Genomic DNA, 19,501 nt, shown 5'->3' with positions numbered 1-19,501 from the left:
GCTGACTGCTGTATGAGGACCCATGACCTAGATCACTGCTGCCAGGGAGGGGGAGGGATATGCTCACCTTCTTCCACTGCTTCTGGGGGGTCCAGTACCCCCACCTTCAGATGTATGGCTACATGGATCACTCAGGTGTCCTATTGTACTTTGTAGGGAATCCTCTGTTGGTTAATGTACGTTTACTTGTAACTTAGTGGGGAGACACAAACGGAACAACTCACTCAGCCGTGATGCTGACGTCACTCCAACCAATGGGTTTTTAGAGCAAAGAGTAAGGATAAAATGCAATGGATTACAGAGTTTAATCTAAAAAGGGAACACACCCCCAATAAATAATAAATTTGCCCCAAGTTGGTTTTCTAGAAGAGTATACCAGAACATTGGTTATTGTAAGCAGTTCTCACTGACTGTTTTGATATTCAAATCTGTAATCACAAGCCAGACTTTTACCAATTCCAAGAACTCCCTTTGCCCTTTTGCTGTCTCCCCAAATGGAGGAAAATGGCAGAGAATGCTTTCTCTTGCTCCCCTCTTAATAAAAGACCTCATCTATTTACTTTTAGTGAACAATTTTCTGTGGAGCTGATAATGCTCGCCTGTTGTTGTTTATCTCTTTCTCTTTCTGTATTGAAAATTGCTTCAGGCATCCGTTCAGTGAACATGACTGAACTGCTCTGTGTCTGGAACTATACCAGGATTTGGAGATACTGGGATATTTGTCACAATCTCTACCCTCAGGTGGTTCCTGGTGCAGTAGGGGAGAGAAACAACTAACTTCAGTTCTTATGATCTGTCTCAAAAGGAAGGTACAATTTTGCAAAACTCAAAGGGAATTTAAGTGCTCGAGTGATATGAGTTCCTTCACAGGGTCTGAAAATGTGCTAAGAAACCTAAAAGGCTTATTCAAAATTAAAACAGCCCAGTCAACATTGAGCTCTTCAGATAGACACCATTCCTTCCTGAAGCAGAATCATTACAGTTCATATGTGGATATGAAAATAGACACGCCATGCATACAAATGCTAATATGGAATAATCAAAAGTCAACAAATATACATTGATATACATCTGTATATTTAATATATAATATATCTCTATATATTATTTCAGAATAACCTGAAAGAATTGGCAGAATTAGTCAATATCTATTTCCATAATATTTTCTTCTCAGGTGAGAATGTATGACATCTGCAGACAAATGTTTCCATGACGATTCAGGTAGGTGCATATTTGGCTAAAAGTGCAGCAGTCTTTTTTACTGTTATGCTTTGATAAACCATCACCAAACTTCTAAATGAGCAGCCATCTTACTCACTAATTGAATATTTTAACTTTTTTCCTCTGTAGAGCTGGTGTGTCATTATATTTTCCATTTTGTGCTTTGCTTTTCATGCATTTAAAGTGCTGGAGCAGCTGTTTATTTGGAAAGGCTCCATTATGGCCATAATAATCTCCAACTAATTGCACATCAAATATTTATTTCTTGCACATTAAATTAATGAAGCAGTTTCAACAAGAGAAAAATTGGATCAGGTTGGCAAACGGTGCCTATAAATTCATGAAAGATTCCCAGTTCTTTTTTGGCAGGACTCCTTTAATACAGATTAACAATTTTTAAATGTAAAAATTTTCCATTATCTAGTTGTGACTTTATAAAGAGGCAAGCTTTTTTTATTAAAGTGCTTTGCTCAATTTTCCCTTGATATATCATATTATAGCTCCCAGAAATGAAAAAATAAGTCACACTATTGATTTTCAAATAAACTGTGTGGTGTCTTCTTTGCCTTGAATTTAACATGATTTTTCTCCTAATTCTACTTTTGATACTGAAAATGTTTTCAGTGAGTGGACTTTATTTTTTATTTTTTTTATTTGAGTTCATAATAGCTTACATCATTGTGAAATTTCAGTTGTACATTATTTCTTGTCTGTCACCACATAATTGCTCCCCTTCACCTTCTGTGCCCACCCTGCAAACCCTTTCCCCTGGTAACCACTGAAATGTTTCCTTTGTCCGTGTGTTTGTTTATATTCCACATATGAGTGAAATCATCTGGTGTTTGTCTTTCTCAGTCTGGCTTATTTCACTTAGCATAATTCCCTCCAGGTCTATCCATGTTCTTGCAAATGGGATGATTTTATCTTTTTTATGGCTGAGTAGTATTAGTATGGCTGAGATGTATATATATACATCTTCTTTATCCAATCTTCAGTTGTTGGGCACTTGGTTTGTTTCCATGTCTTGGCTATTGTGAATAGTGCTGCAACGAACATAGGTCTACATGTGTTACTTTGGATTCTTGATTTCAAGTTGTTTGAGTAGATCCCCAGTAGAGGGATAGCTGGGTCATATGGTACTTATATTTTTAGTTTTTTGAGGACTCTCCATACTGTTTTCTATAGTGGCTGCACCAGTTTCCATTCCCACCAGCAGTGTATGAGGGTTCGCTTTTCTCCACACTCTCTCCAACATTTGTTACTTTTACTCTTAGTGATTATAGCCAATTTAACAGGTGTAAGGTGGTGTCTTAGTGTAGTTTTGATTTGCATTTCCCTGATTAGTGATGTTGAACGTCTTTTCATGTGTTTATTGGCCCTCTGTATATATTCTTTGGAAAAATGTCTGTTCATATTCTCTGCCCATTTTTTGATCAGGCTGTTTGTTTTTTTGTTGTTCAGTTGTGTGAGCTCTTTATATATTATGAAGATTAACCCCTTATCGGATATATGATTTGCGAATATTTTCTCTCAATTGGTGAATTGTCTTTTTGTTGTGATCCTTTCTTTTGCCTTGCAGAAGCTCTTTAGTCTGATGAACTCCAACTTGTTTATGTTTTCTTTTGTTTCCCTTGTCTGAGAAGACACAGTGTTCGAAAAGATCCTTTCAAGTTTGATGCCAAAGAGTGTACTGTCAATATTATCTTCCAGGAATTTTATGGTTTCAGGACTTATCTTCAAGTCTTTGATCCATTTTGAATTTATTTTTGTGTATGGCATAAGATAGTGGTGTACTTTCATTCTTTTGCATGTGGCTGTCCAGTTTTCCCAACACCATTTATTGAAGGGACTGTCTTTTTTCCATTGTATGTTCTTGGCACCTTTGTTGAAGATTAGCTGTCCGTAGATATGTGGTTTTATTTCTAGACTTTCAGTACTGTTCCATTGATCTGTGGGTCTGTTTTTGTACCAGTACCATGCTGTTTTGATCACTATGGCTTTGTAGTACATTTTGAAGTCAGGGATTTTGATGCCTCCAGCTTTGTTCTTTTTTCTCAGTATCACTTTAGCAATTTCAGGGTCATTTGTTGCCCCATATGAATTTTAGGATTCATTGTTTTATTTCCATGAAGAATGTTATTGGGATTCTGATTGGGATTGCATTGAATCTGCAGACTGCTTTGGGTAGTATGGACATTTTAACTATGTTTATTCTTCCAATCCATGCACATAGAATCTCTTTCCCTCTATGTCATTATCTGTTTCTTTCAGTAATGTCTTATAGTTTTTATTGTATAAGTTCTTCACCTCCTTAGTTAAATTTATTCCTAGGTACTTTATTCCCTTTGTTGCAGTTGTAAATGGAATTGTATTCTTGAGTTCTCTTTCTGTAAGTTCGTTATTAGAGTACAGAAATGCAACTAATTTTTGTAAGTTGATTTTGTACCCCACAACTTTACTGTAGCTGTTAATTATTTCTAATAGTTTTCCAATGGATTCTTTAGTGTTTTCTATATATAAGATCATGTCATCTGCAAACAATGAGAGTTTCACTTCTTCACTCCCTATTTGGATTCATTTTATTTCTTTCTCTTGCCTAATGGTTCTGGCCAAGACCTCCAGTATTGTGTTGAATAGGAGTGGTGATGATGGGCATCCTAGTCTTGTTCCTGTTCTCAGAGGGATGGCGTTCAGTTTTTCCCCATTGAGTACGATGTTGGCTGTGGGTTTGTCATATATGGCCTTTTTTATGTTGAGGTAATTTCCTTCTATCCCCATTTTGTTAAGAGTTTTTATCATAAATGGCTGTTGGATCTTGTCAAATGCTTGCTCTGCATCTATTGAGATGATCATGTGGTTTTTATTCCTCATTTTGTTGATGTGGTGCATCACGTTGATTTGCAGACCATCCTTGTGTCCCTGGCATAAATCCCACTTGATCATGGTGTATGATCTTTTTGATGTATTGCTGTATTCAGGTTGCCAATATTTTCTTGAGGATTTTTGCATCTATGTTCATCAGCAATATTGGCCTGTAGTTTTCCCTTTTTGTGCTGTCCTTGTTAGGCTTTGGTTTCAGGGTGATATTGGCCTCATAGAATGTGTTAGGAAGTGTTCCATCTTCCTTAATTTTTTGGAATAGGGTGAGAAGGATAGGTATTAAATCCTCTCTGAAAGTTTGGTAGAATTCCTCAGGGAAGCCATCTGGTCCTGGGCTTTTATTCTTTGGGATGCTTTTGACTACTGTTTCAATCTCTTTCCTTGTGATTGGTCTATTCAGATTCTCTACTTCTTCTTGATTCAGCTTTGGGAGGTTGTAAGAATCTAAGAATTTATCCATTTCCTCTAGATTGTCCATTTATTGGCATGTAGTTTTTCATAGTATTCTCTTATAATCCATTGTATTTCTGTGGTATCCATTGTTATTTCTCCTCTTTCATTTCTAATTTTATTTATCTGAGCTTTCTCTCTCTTTTTTTTTTTTTTTTTGTAAGTCTGTCTAGGGGTTTGTCACTTTAATTTACCTTCTCAAGGAGCCAGCTCTTTGTCTCATTGATCCTTTCTACTGCCTTTTTTGTTTCAATAACATTTATTTCTGCTGTGATTTTTATTTCTCTCCTTCTGCTGACTTTGGGCTTTGTTTGTTCTTCTTTTCCTAATTCAATTAGGTGTAGTTTGAGATTGCTTATTTGGGATTTTTCTTGTTTGTTAAGGTGAGCCTGTGTTGCAATGAATTTCCCTCTCAATACAGCTTTTGCTGTATCCCATATGAGTTGATATGGTACGTTATCAATTTCACCTGTCTCCAGATTTTTTTTATTTCTCCTTTAATTTCTTCAATGATCCATTGCTTGTTCAATAGCATGTTTTTTAGTCTCCACATCTTTGTCCCTTTCTCAGTTTTTATCTTGTAATTAATTTCTAGCTTTATAGCATTGTGATTGGAAAAGATACTTGTTATTATTTCAAGCTTCTTAAATTTATTGAGGCTTGCCTTGTTTCCCAACATATGGTCTATCCTTGAGAATGCTCCAGGCACACTTGAGAAGAATGTGTAGTCTGCTGTTTTTGGATGGAGTGTTCTATATATGTCTATTAAGTCTAACTGGTTTAGCTTTTCATTTAATTCCACTGTTTCCATGTCAATTTTCTGTCTGGATGATCTATCCATTGATGTGAGTGGAGTGTTGAGGTCCCCTACTATTATTGTGTTATTATTACTATCTTATCTTGAAGTCTACTTTGTCTGATATAAGTATTGCAACACGTGCTTTCTTTTGTTTGCCATTAGCTTGGAGTATCATCTTCCATCCTTTCACTCTGAGCCTGTGTTTGTCATTGGAGCTGAGATATGTTTCCTGGAGGCAGCATATTGTTGGATCTTGTTCTTTAATCCATCTCGCCACTCCATGTGTTTTTATTGGAGAATTCAATCCATTTATGTTTAGGGTGATTATCGATATATGAGGGCTTAATGCTGCCATTCTATCACTCATTTTCTGGTTCTCCTGCATTTCCTTTGTTGCTTGTCCTGTGTATTTTGGTCTACCAGTCAAGTTATGTAGTTTTTTATGTTGTGTTTCTTTGTTTTCTCCTTGTTTATTTGTGTTTCTGTTCTGCTTTTTTGTTTACTGTTTACTATGAGGTTTGTATTCAAAATCTCCTGGATAAGATAGTCCCTTTTCTGATGACCTCTTCTTTCCTTAGGCTAAACCGATTCAGTCCCTTTCCTCTTCCCCCCCCCAAGTTGTTTTTCTCACATCTTATTCCATCTTGTGTTATAGGCTTCTGGTTAAAAATGCCAAGATTATCTTTGTTTTTGGTGTTTTCCTTCCCTTTGTCTTTAATGCTATACTTGAGTATTTGCTATCCTGCTCTGATTCTGTCTACCTATTTATCTCCCTACTCCATGCTTTGTAACCTCTTTCTCCATTTTTTTTTTTCAGGTATGAGGGCCTTCTTGAGAATCCTTCTTGAGAATTTCTTGTGGGGGGGGGATCTCTTGGCTGCAAACTCCCTTAGCTTATGTTTGTTTGGGAAAGATTTTATTTCTCCATCATATCTGAAGGATATTTTCACTGGATAGAGTATTCTTGGCTGAAAGTTTTTGTCCTTCAAAGATTTGAATATGTCATTCCAATCTCTCCTAGCCTGCAAGGTTTCTACAGAGAAATCCACTGAAAGCCTGACAGGGGTTCCTTTGTAGGTTATTTTCTTCTGTCTTGCTGCCCTTAGTATTCTTTCTTTGTCATTCACTTTTGCCAGTTTCACTACTATATGCCTTGCAGTTGGTCTTTTTACATTGACATATTTAGGAGATCTGATAGCCTTTTCCACATGGATTTCTATCTCCTTCCCTAGATTTGGGAAGTTATCTGCTATTATTTCTTTGAACAAGCTTTCTGCTCCATTCTCCTTCTCTTCTCCTTCTTGGATACCTATAAATTCTTATGTTGCATTTCCTAATTGAGTTGGCTATTTCTTGGAGACTTTCTTCATTTCTTTTTAGTCTTAGTTCTCTCTCCTCCTCTATCTGGAGCATTTCAACATGTCTGTCTTCGATTATGCTGATACGCTCCTCTATGATGTCCGCTCGAGCATTCAGGGAATCCATACTTTGTTTTATTTCTTCCATTATGTCTTTCATGTCTAATATTTCTGATTGATTCTTCTTTATATTTTCAATCTCTTTTGTAAAGTAGCTCCTGAACTCATTACATTGTTTCACTACATTCTCTTTTAACTCATTGAGTTTTTTGACGATAGCTAGTTTGAATTCTTTGTCATTTATATCACATATTTCTGTGTCCTCAGGACTGATTTCTGGGTACTTGTCATTTTCTCTCTGGTCTGGAGATCTAATATAATGCGTGATATTGCTATAGGGAGTGGCTCTGTTTTTTCACATCCTGGTGTTATTTTGTCACGGTTATTGTCTATCACCACTGGGTGGGGGTCAAGGGCCACATATTCTGAGCCCTCTGCCTTCAGCTGAGATCCCTGGCGCTGGAGCCACACTGGGCTGGTGGGGGAAGGGGTGCTTTCTCCTGCATACTCTCAGGGTTTTCTAGCTCTGCTCTCACTATGTGCTCTCCTGCGATTTTGGCTTGATAAGGTCACTCCCCATGAAAGCTTTCACCCCAGAAGAGGGCTTCCCTTTAGGCTGCAAAGGCGCTAGGGGATCCTTGATGTTCCCATCAATGAACGTTCCATCCTCTGTTCCTTCCCTCTCAGAGGCCACCTGTGGTCCCAGATCACAGTCTTTAGGGGAGGGAGTGAAGTTTTCTCTTACCCCTTTCCACCACTTCCAAGGGGGGCTCCAGCCTCTGCACCCTCTGTCATATGGTTGTATGGGTGTCTCCAACATTTTTGTGTTGTGTTAGGATGTCCTCTCTTGGAGTATGAATGTCCTTTTCGTTGTATGTTGGAGGGGAGAGATTACTGGAAGAACTTCCTCCACCATCATGCTGATGCCACTCCTCAAAGTACCTGGACTTTATTTTTTTAATTTTTTCTTCAGCTTTACTGAGGTATAGCTGATATACAAAGAACTGCACTTTTTTAATGTATATAATTTGATGAGTTTAGACTTATGCAAACACCCGTGATATCATTCACACAATCAAGGTAATAGACATATCCAACACCTCCCAGAGTTTCCTTTTGTCCCTTTGTTGGTTTTTGTGGTTAAAAAAAACTTAACATGAGATTTACCTCCTTAACAACTTTGAAGTGCACAATCCCATATGGTTAATTATGGGTACTATGTTTTACAGCAGATCTCTAGAACTTATTCATCTAGCATAACTGAAACTTTATACCCACTGAACAACAACTCCCCATTTCTCCCTCCCTCCATCCCTGGCAACCACTATTGTATTCTTGCTTCTATGAGTTTGACTTTCTTTTTTACCTCATTTAAGTGGAATCTTGCAGTATTTGTCCTTCTGTAACTGACTTATTTCACTTGAACAGACATTTCTCCAAAGAAGACATACAAATGGCTAAGAAGTACATGAAAAGATGCTCAACATCAATAATTATCGTGGAAATGTGAATCCAAACTGCAGTGAGCTATCACCTCACTCTTGTTAAGATGGCAATTATCAAAAACAAAACAAAATAATAGACAAGCATTAGTGAGGATGTGGAGAAATTGGAACCCTTCCATGCTGTTGGTGGGAATGTAAATGGTGGAGAACTATGGACAACAGTATAGAGGTTTCTCAAAAAGTTAAACATAGAACTGCCATATGATCCAGCAATCCCACTCCTGGTTAATATCTAAAAGAATTGAAATCAGAACCTTGATGAGATATCTGTACTCCATGTTCATTGCAGCATTATTTACAACAACCAAGATAAGGAAACAAATCAAGTGTCCATCACAGATGAATGGATAAAGAAAAAGTATAGACATACAAGTAAAGAAAAGTAAAGAAAAAGTGTAGACATACAATGGAATATTATTTACCCTTAAAAAGGAAGGAATCCTAGCCTTAATAGGAAGGAAACATGGATGGACCTGGAGGACATTATGCTAATTGAATGAGTGGACTTAAACCTTTGCTGATTAAAAGTGGCAACTGGCTAACAATTTATTCTGAAAATCAGTTTGTACTTTCAACTGACATCTTTTTTCTTTTGATACATTCTCTGAAAGATTTCTGATACTATTTTCTTTTAGATCCATCACTGGTGTATAGAAAATGACTAATTGTTTTGGGAAAGAGTTTCTCTGAACAGTTGGTCTGTCGATGCTAAGGATAATGCCTACGGATTTCTTTCATCAGAATAAATTATCTTACAATTTTATGATAGGATAATTGTGCACAATTGCCACCAAATATTGAGTGTTTACAATGCTTAGTAGAGAACACAGCTCCAACAAAGGTTTTCCAGATAAAGTATTTCTTATCCAGTTACTGACTGTTAAATTGTGTGAGCATTAGTTGTCTCTTTTTCCATAACCTTTTGAGTAGAGTTTTTGGCTTCATTTACCTGTGAATGAAACATGGTTACCATATATTTACAGAAGGGCCCTTTTAAAGCCAGTTATGAAGTTCTCACCATGTTGGTTCCTTAACACAACAACCAGTCCACATATATATATGTATGGTTTATTATAAGGAATTGGCTCATGTGATTATGGAAGCTGAGAAGTCCCACAGTCTGCCATCTGGAAGCTGGAGAACCATGAAAGCTGGTGTGGAACTGGAGAGCTGATGGTATATGTGCTAGTCCAAGGGCAGGAAAAGACTGATGGTCAGCTAATGCAATCAGGCTAAGACAGAGAATTCTCTCTTCCTCCCCCTTTTTGTTCTGTTCATGCCGTCAATGGATTGGATGATGCCCACCCACTTTGGGGAGGGCCATCTGCTTTACCTAGTTTACCAATTCACATGCTAATCTCATTTGGAAACACACTCACAGACACACCCAGAAATAATGTTTAACTAGCTAACTGGGTGCTCCATGGCCCAGTCAAACTGACATGTAAAATTAACCATTACATGTATCTTTAGGGTTTATATCACATTCTCTCCAGCAAGAACTCTGATGCTTTCCCTCCAAATTTTTATCAGCATCTCTGGCTTCTACCTACTAGATGCCAGTAGCCACCCTCCAACCCCCTCCTCACTTCTCAATCATGACAGCCAAAAATGCCTGCAGACATTGCCAAGGATCTGCTAGGGGCACAGTCTCCCCCTACTTGAGCACCGTTGGCCTAGCTCAACCCCATTCCATAGGAATGTCTCCCTTTAGAGTCTTCCAATATTTCTTACCACTGAGTTCCTTGAAGTGAATTAAGTGCTCTTCAGTCAATCTTTAATTATCAAAATGAAAAACACACCAATAACTGTGGATTATTCCATAGGAATAATGACAGAGTTAAACTTCTTTCTGTTCCTCTCACATAATTTCCAGGTCTTTGTAAAGGAAATCAGATGTTATTGTCTAGATTAGTGGTTCCCAAATTTGTACGCACATTAGAATCTTCCGATGATTTTTAAAAACTCCTAAGACCAGGTGACACCCCGGAAAATAAAAGCAGACTCTCTGAGGGTGACACATAGGTATCACTAACTTTTGGCATTCCCCAGGTAATTCCAATGTGCAGGTGCATTTGGAAACTGCCAGTCTAGATTTTTGCTAAATTGGGGGACTAATGTATTATAGTTAATTAGCATCACATTTGTTGTAATCCTGAATGTACTTCTTACAAAATTCCCATATCATCTTGGGTACATAATGTCATCTAACTCTGTTTTTTTTCTCTATGTATTTGGGCTATAATATACAACTCCTATGATGACTTCTGTGAATCCCAAGATACAGTGAGTAGCATCTAAAAGGTATATAATCAACAGTAGTTACTACAATAATTATTTTTCCCACTTAATCCTCTTCAAAAATTACATTGAGTCCATTCTTTCAATTACAATCACATTTTCAACAATTGTCTAGAAAGCTGAACCAATAATTCAATCAGTGGCTCATCATTAGGAACAATTTTCTATTCATTATTCTAATCTCTATCTTGGTAAATTGGAATATATTTTGAAGCAATTTTTTTTTTTTTCAGAAAAGCTATGTGTATGATATATACTGTGCATATACCATTGTGTGCCTGAGAATATCCTTCTGTTGCCTTCACACTTGGGGAAAATCTTGTTGGGTGGAATTCTTAGGTCACCAGTACTAACTAGCCCCTCAGCATGCATGGCTTTCACTTGCTCTTTCACCATTTGGTGTTCCAGAGAAGCTTGAGACCAGCCCAGTCTACCTTCTTTTCTGTGTTACCTGCTTTGTTTTCCAGGGTAGTTATAGATGTTATTTCACTTTTATTTAAATTATGATGGCACAGCATGTCTCAGTTTGGTTCTATTTTTATTAACTTTGCCTGAAACCCCAGTGAACCCATTCAAACTGGAATCATGTTGTTTTCTCACTTTAGTAAAGTTTTCTTTTGTCACAAACCTTGGCTATTATTTCTGCCCCACTTGCTTTCAAATCATCTTCAAAAACACTAATTATAAGTTGATTCTTTTCTTTGTCATTTATAATTTTAATCTCTTTCCATTTAAATCTATTTTTCTACATTCTGGGAAAATGTCCCATGTTTTTACATGCCAGAAAATTGATTATTTTTTCGTGTCAGCTCCATTCCTTAATAACTTCAATGCAAATTTAAATTTAGTCATTGAGCTTGGGGTTTCTGGTTTTTTCTTCTTTTTAAAGTCATATCTGTGTTCATCTTATCCTGTGTCTTCTTATACTCCATGAATGCCTTTATATTTGCAATACTGAAAGAATAAAATGAACCCCCAAATTATCATTTCAAAATAATCCCAATTCCTCAAAAAGCTGATTGTGTACCAGGAAGATCTAGAACATTATCCAAAATGATAAAATTATAAAATGATAAAAATTTCTCTTTAGGAAAAAAATCACTTACCTTTTAAATGTTTCTCTTTTCAAAGTTAAGGTACAGGTAAACCTAGAGATTTCTGTATCTTACATGTACTTCTCTGAAATGTATTTCCTTGCTATGAACCACTTACACTTCTATAGATAACTCACACAAAATTAGAAAAACATTTTGAAGGACTATATTTGTCTCTGCCTTGAAATAGGTTTGTATCTCACACCCGATTAACCCATGCTGTGAGGAAGAGAAAGCAGAAGGTTGAGTTGGAGACGGGATCATACCTAAGCAAAACCTGCCAAAGGCTCAACACCTCTCAGTGTCCGAATCTTCCCTGTAGAAGGTGAGTGTTCAATCCATAATTGTACATTGGGTCAGTACACCCAGTGTAACCCTTCAGGTATTGAGCTCCTTCTTCCAAGCAGCCTACGAGCCTCGAGGGATGGAGTGATTAGGAATAAGGCTTGCCTGAGGAAGGATGGTGGTAGATGGAGGCTTGTGGGTGAAGAATATGGAAGATTTTGCATATGACTGTGAGAGATGGTAATGTGATTATCTAAATGGAATTTAAAGAACACACAAGTCCTATAGCAAAAGGGATGAATCATGGGGGACAGAGACTAGGTCATAGAAATAATACTTTTTCAGGAAAATAGATAACTTCCATTTTGTGATTGCTGGATACTTTGCACCCATTGTTTTGCTTAATTGTCCTAACACTTTTATGCAGGGGATAGGAAGGGAGTAAGTGTTCAGAGTCCGGGTTTGGGAAGACAGACCTGACTATAACCATCCAAGCAGTATTCCTGACAAGTCACTTAACCAACCTGTACCTCCATTTCTTCATTTGCAGATGGGGGCAACATGAGTGCCTACAACACGTGGTTGTCATACAGGTGGAAAGAATTCATGCATTTTAAGCATTTAACACACGGCCCAGCAGTCAGAAAAGACTGTGAGTTTTGTTAAATAAAATCATTCCGATTGCATCAATTTGGAAATTTCAGTTGGGGGAATGTGGTTAAGGAATGTGTGCAGTTTTATAAATCAAGGTCATAGAAGAACCATAAGTGTTCTGGATCTTGAGGTAGGAGATGGGAACAGACAAAGAATAAAATTTGCTTGGGGAGAAAAGAAATAGCTGGATTTAGAGAAGAGCCATCTGAAGCCTGGCTGGTATTCCTTCCAAAAAGTATAGTTTCTCCTCCACTCTCCCTCTCTTTAACCTTGGCTCAAAAATCCCAGAAAAGCTTGACTTTTGCTTTAATCATGGAGGACAGAATAAGGGAGTGAATGATGTGTTGCCTAAATAGGTCCACATTCCACAGCCCTTCACAGTCCTCACAAGGTGGTTTAAATTTGGAAACCATAAGGTTTCATGAGACCACCTGTTTCCCACCTTCAGCAGGAAATATAGTTTAATCTTGCTTTCTTTAAGAAAATTAGCATGCTTATGTTTGTCACACTTAAAGTGGCATATGGGGCTGCAGATGCTAATGAGCCATCATGATTTCACCTGGTCACTAGATGAGCGAGAACAAAATCACCTCCTGACAACAGGCTAGAAAGCAGACAGTGTAAATTGGCACTTTCTTTTCCAGTCCCCCTGCCCTAGCGTATTTGAAAGGCTCAGACCCACATCTTATTTCTTTTGTGGTTTTTATATGATTTTGAACCAAAATAGGCAGCTAATGCAAACGTAATACACTGTGAAGACACTTGGCCACAGAGACAGAGGTGAGCTAAGCAGAGATCCAGCATCATTTCTCAGATCTATACAGATGCAGGCCTCATGTTTGTTTTTTTCCCTCCAGAGGTACCACTCCCTTGCTGGAGGATTTTCCTTTGAAGGAAAGCTGTGAGGATGAAGGGGTGAGAGACAGGTCATTGTATCCCCGTGGGCAGTTCATGCATCTAAAGATTTGCTGCTTATTGGGGTGAGAGGGCTTTGGAATCATGTCAAAACAAAGTATATCTCCTGTTGGTTTGAAACAATTATGTTTCCAAGCTCCTCTGTGCAGTCAAATAACAAAGCCAAGTGCCACTGCTTTTCGGCTCTACCAACACTGTTCTGATTCTAGACCATCTGGGGGATGGCACTTACCTGGTGCTTGTCGGGGAAGGCTCGACAAAGTGGCCATGCCTGAGTGGGAGACCCCTGACAAAAAGCACTTCTGAGTATAGCAGACCTTTTCAATGCAGACATTCTGCTTGGCTTTTCATGCATGTCCACTGGTGAATCTTCGCAGTTACCCTGTGAGGTGGACATTAACACATCCATTTTACAAAGGAGAACACCGGGCCTGAGTGATTGAGTCGATCGCCACAGCGATAAGAGGTGGGACCAAGAATAAAACCAAGTCTGTCTGATGTGAAAACTTACACTCTTATATTTCAACACATAGCTGGCCTCAGTAGGCAGGAAAGGAAAGGAGTGAGAGAGCCGGAGCATGGGGTCCAGCTCTGGTTTTCTCTGCTCTGTTAGGTGCATGATGTGCTGTCCTGGAGGTGTGCCTTGCTGCATGGTGGCACATGCTACTGGGCTAAACGGAGTAGGAATCAACTTCTCACCTCATCTCAGGACCATAAGCTAAGGGAATGGACATGCTTTGTTTCTCCTAGAAATGGGCATTGCCATGGATTTCAAATCAAGATGGAGACATTTTAGGCAGTGTCTTTCTTTATGTTAGATGAATAAGCAATATAATGGTTAATGTTTTTGTTCTTTTATGGTGAATTCCTTTGACTGTGTAAAGTGCTTCAAAGGCAGGGACTTGGGGGCAATAACGTTTATTTGAAGGACAAGGCAGATAACTGGATTAGGAATTGTACCTGTCATTCTTCAAAGGGTACCATTGGTTAAGCCAAGATTGACTAGCATTTTTTCAGTTCCAAATTCAAATGAGTGTGGACTGACCGGCACTATTAGGGCATGGTCAGTGAATGGCCGTCCTGTTGAGCTGATGGTTTTGGTGCTAACTCCTGTATCTGTGCCTTTGGTTACACATGAATCTTTCTCCCTTGCAACATCACACATCTTCACAAACCATTCCAGCATTGTCCCCCTCTAAGTCATTTCACCTGAGTAATATTGTGTGGAATGGTGGTAATTTTTGTCACTCTGTCAAAGTGATAAAAACAGCATAGGTGCATTTTCCCTCTGAAGGGCAAGGTTTGTGCATGATAATATTATTTTTCTCATTTTCCCTTTTGAGTATCATGAGTTACAGATTTGTGTGTTATTCAGCTGTACTAACAGCTAGAAGAGGCTCTCAACGTGCATGGTAGGCATGGATTTCCCTAAGAAATGCCCTTGGTTTTTTTTTTTTTTAAAGCATTTCATCCTTGTCATTCTCTTGTGACCGCACTTATCCAACTAATGTATTGGTATGTTCATAAATAGGATGTGATAGCAGAATGGTGAAAGAACATTTGCTGGTTTTGAGCCTCATAAATGGAGAAATGAACCTACTTAATCCTTTTCCAGTCTTCCTCTGGTCTTTCCTTCTATGGTGCAGTTGTTTTATTTATTAACTGAATGTGTGATGTTGTATTTTCTATGAAAAATTAAATACTATGGTATATTTATAGAATAGTATATTTCTAAGTATTTTATCTCAACAGTAGAGTCCTCAGTTAAGTTTTTAACATAGGGCTGTAATACTCAGCTCAAGAGCAACTGTACAAGAAACAATAAGAGAATAAAAAAATGCATCTGAGTAAGAGCATTGCACAAAACGTGCAATGACCTGAACTGTTGCCTGGCACCGGAGCGCGCACGTTCCGCAGACAGACACTTCACGTGCTGCGGCTGGGAAACCGGACCCTTCCTGTCACTGGGAGAGGAGGTCAAATAAAGAAATTGCTCTCAGACACAGCAGAACAGATTACAAAACGAAATATCTATATCTGCAGCGGCCTTTTGAATCCGGGATCAAAAGGAGGGCTTGTCTGTTCTTTCCCAAGTTTTACTTGCCTACATTATCAGGGGTAGCTGCAAGCTAGATAGCACCCGCCTGCTATCAGCAGCAGTGAGAACTGGAAAAAACACCCAATAGACTTCCTTCCCAATAAAAGAAGATTTTATCATTGTAGGAAACCGCACTTTAATTCTGCTCGTGTAGACAATTATTTTTGAAGGGGTAAATAGTTTTGAATAATTGATGTCATTTGAATTTTTCCTCCAACTTCTTTTGTTTAATTATCAAAAGCCACCCTGGGTAAAGGTAAAATAAATCAGTACATAGATGAATATTAAAAAAATATTAAAGGAGAGGGTGAAGTTCCAACAGAATTGAAAGAAGAAACATTGGACGTGAATATTCTTGTTTCAGAAAAGGACCGACTCAGTTTCACAGAGTCATGGGGGCACCTTCCATTATTTGGCAGGAGTTAACCTCCTCGCGTCTCCCTGACTTAGCGTGCAACAGCCCTGATCCCCTGCTGCTTGGAGGTCCTGCTTGGTCTCTGTTCCAAGGACATGATTTCCTTCTTTGGGAGTTTGGCTTATCATTCTTCAGTTTTCACCTTTTGTGTTTTCTCTCTCAGTCCATGTTAAAAGCAAAAAAGAGATCTCAAAGTGTGAGTTTAAAATTTCATCTAGAGGGGCTGGCCCCGTGGCCGAGTGGTTAAGTTTGCACGCTCTTCTTCGGGGACCCAGGGCTTTGTTGGTTTGGATCCTGCACGCGGACATGGCACCACTCATCAGGCCACGCTGAGGCGGTGTCCCACATGCCACAACTAGGACTCACAACTAAAATATACAACTATGAACTGGGGGAATTTGGGGAGAAAAAGCAGAAAAAAAAAAAAAAAGATTGGCAATGGTTGTTAGCTCAGGTGCCAATCTTAAAAAAAAAAAAATTTTACTAAAAGAAAAAAATTTCGTCTAGAATAGGAGGTGCTATGGACTGAATTGTGCACCCCCAAAATTCATAGTTTGGAGCTCTAACCCCCAGTGTGATGGTATTTGAAGATGGGGCCATTGGGGCGTGATAAGGTTTAGATGAGGTCATGAGGATGAGCCTTCATGATGGGATTAATGTCCTTATAAGAAGAGGAACAGATGCCAGAGCTTCCTCTCTCCACCACACAAGGACACAGCAAGAAGGCAGCAGTCTGCAAGCCAGGAAGAGGGCCCTCACCAGAACTCAGCTGCCATGGACTGAATATTTCTGTCCCTCCAAAATTCCTATGTTAAATCCTGATTCCCAGTGTGATTGTATTTGAAGGTGTGGCCTGTGGGAGGTGATTAGGGCATGAGGGTGGGGCCCTCTTGACTGCATTTAGTGCCCTTATGAAAGAGACCTCCCAGAGCTCCCTCTTCCCTTCTGCCATGTGAGGACACAGCAACAAGACTGCCATCTGTGAACCAGGAACCAGACTCTCACCATACACTGAATCTGCTGACACGTTGTTCTTGGACTTCCCAGCCTCTAGAATCATGAGAAATAAATTGCTGTAGTTTATAAGCCACCCAGTCTATGCTATATTGTTGTAGCAGCCTGAATTGTCTAAGACTTCAGCCGTGCTGGCACCCTGATCTCGGACTTCCAGCCTCCAGAACTGTGAGAAAACAAGTTTCTATTGTTGAGTCTAGGATATTTGGTGAAGACAGAAAGCAACAAGAGACACGATCCCTCCACCAAATAAGCCAGATAACTGCATCTGAGTGAGCCAGTGTAGGCTGGATCAGAGGACTTGATATCAATATGTATAAATGCATGTTTGTGCCTATAATAACATGTAAATTTAATTGAAATATTTGATGGTCCATATTTTGCTGAATACATTACCAGAATCAGATTTCTAATCTAGAATCATTCCTTGACCTTTTAACCTGTATATGCCAGAGTTCTAATATCTTCAAATTGAGGATAATGCATAATAAGGATAACATTTCCTAATACATATTATCACCTTAGAAGCTTCTGGAACAAGGCAGGCTGTAGATATATCAATGATTTAGATGGAAAATAGATGGATAGGTCGCCAAAAATATAGCGCTAGTCCCTTATTAGCAAGTGAGTCAATCTTATGAGGAAAATGAAAAGCTTTTGAAGGACAAAGCTAAACCTTTCCATTAATTACATCCAAAATATAAGAACTAGATGAAAAAATAAAGTCACTGAAAACCTAGAAGTATAAAAAACAGCTACTTTTATGTCATCAATGGGACTCATCTTTTCTGTATGAGACAATATCACCTATTTAAATCTTCAGCTATTTTTGTGGTTGCTTCATCTGTGCAGGTACTATATTTAAGGCAGACGTGTGATGGAGGAAATAACGCCTACTCCAGTGGATTAATTTAGGAGATTCACTTGAAAAATAGCCTTACCTTCCTCTAAATTAAGAAATATTTACTCTCGCTCTGCAGATGTCGAATGAGAAAAGGAATGATAGGGCTCTTGGTTTCAAGAGAAATGTCTCTTTGTAGTGTTATAAATTGTGCCCTGCAAATTAAAATTCTACAAGCAAAAGTTTCCTTTCATTGTGGGAAAATAGACATTGCTAATATAATGCTTTTCTTCCCCATTTTTAGGGTTTCTGCATAAACTTAAAAGGAGTTAAAAATAGCCAAATATGACTCAGTTAACAACAACAAAAAAGTAGAAAACAGCATAAATCAGTCAACTGATTAAGAAAAATCTACCTACTAAAGTTGCTGTAAAGAATAAAAATCCTTGTTTTTGCAGAACTATGCTACCCTATTTCAGTCTGTTTATATCACATAGTGGCCCCAAATATAATTTTTAGATAAGCGTAAGTTCTAAGTGGACATTTTCCTTTGTGTTATTATATCCCTCCGGATGGATGACAATGACTTCACAAACTTTAGAGTTTCATTAAACTGCAAATGTTTAATTCAAGAACCGTGCACTAAAAAAAAGTCAGCTCACACACAAATGCACAACATCAACATATTTTTCATTCAGATCTATATGTCTGGGGATGCAAGCATTAACAAAGTCCAGTCTTTACCTCAGTGGAAGAGGGAGAGCAAAGGATGGAGGTACGGTTGGGGTGAGTGTTATGAGTTTTAAAATAGAAATCTCTGCCCAAAGAAGGGAGTTTTCGTTTCTACCAGAATTGTTGGGACAGGACAAGATAATGTGCAAGTGTCCCTCTGCCCTCAAGTAGCTTATATAAATCAGGACATGCAAACAACTAACTCTACTAGGCGGAATGAAATGCACCATGGAAGTTTGAAAAAACCCCACAAAACCATTATTGTGCTAAATAAGAAGAGATTCATTGCACAAGGGTGGGCCATGAAGATGGGGTGCAAGGCAGCAGGCGATGTGAGGAGAGTGGCCTTCGAACCCAGCCTGGAAAGAAGAGATAGTCAAGTGGCAAGGAACGGTCTGAAATCACATTAACAGTTAAGCCAATTGTTATGCTATGTGCTTTTATTCTAATTTGTAAGACTTGTCTCTTTTACATTAGTTATTTCAGTCATCTCAATTGGTTAAAGTTTAGCCTGATGGAAGCATTATGATGGGAAAGGGAGGGCAATGAGGCAGAGGGGATTCGGCGGGGAATGTGCACTGGAGGCAGGAAGCTCAGGCATGGCATCTCAGATCAGGACAGGGATAGTGCAGGACTTGTCTTCCAGCACCCTGGACTCTGAGGAGCGCTCCAGGAATGTGGCTGGAAAAAGAGCAAACTAATGGAGACAGGGTGAATGCCAGAGGCAAGGCAGCTACTTCCTCATTTCGCTTGGATTTTACCCAAGCCCGCCTTTCTGCTAAGCTCTGTGTTCCCAAATCTGGTCACTGCTCTCCTTCTCCATTGATATTCGTTTTGTGGGATGGGCAGGACAGAGAGATAAGGGAGATGCAGAGCCCT

General features: G+C 38.7%; 1 protein-coding gene across 14 annotated transcripts in view; it reads left to right on the top strand.

Moving 5' to 3' along the window:
• Positions 1-19,501, top strand: part of PNPLA4 (patatin like phospholipase domain containing 4) — a 134,002-nt gene that overhangs the window by 95,794 nt on the left and 18,707 nt on the right. For 6 of the 14 annotated variants that reach the window (XR_011434989.1, XR_011434992.1, XR_011434991.1 and 3 more), the window contains exon 7: positions 11,859-11,993. The gene's annotated coding sequence lies outside the window, so the exon portion shown is untranslated. Of the gene's footprint in view, positions 1-1,174; positions 1,222-9,351; positions 10,578-11,858; positions 11,994-12,503; positions 16,517-19,501 lie in introns of those variants that run through there. The other 8 variants (XR_002805486.2, XR_011434980.1, XR_011434981.1 and 5 more) reach the window with 5 other exon arrangements.

Source organism: Equus caballus, chromosome X, assembly GCF_041296265.1.
Source record: "Equus caballus isolate H_3958 breed thoroughbred chromosome X, TB-T2T, whole genome shotgun sequence".
Taxonomy (NCBI): Eukaryota; Metazoa; Chordata; class Mammalia; order Perissodactyla; family Equidae; genus Equus; species Equus caballus.
The sequence above is the reverse complement of the archived record's forward strand: the minus strand, read 5'-3'. Positions and strand labels throughout refer to the sequence as shown.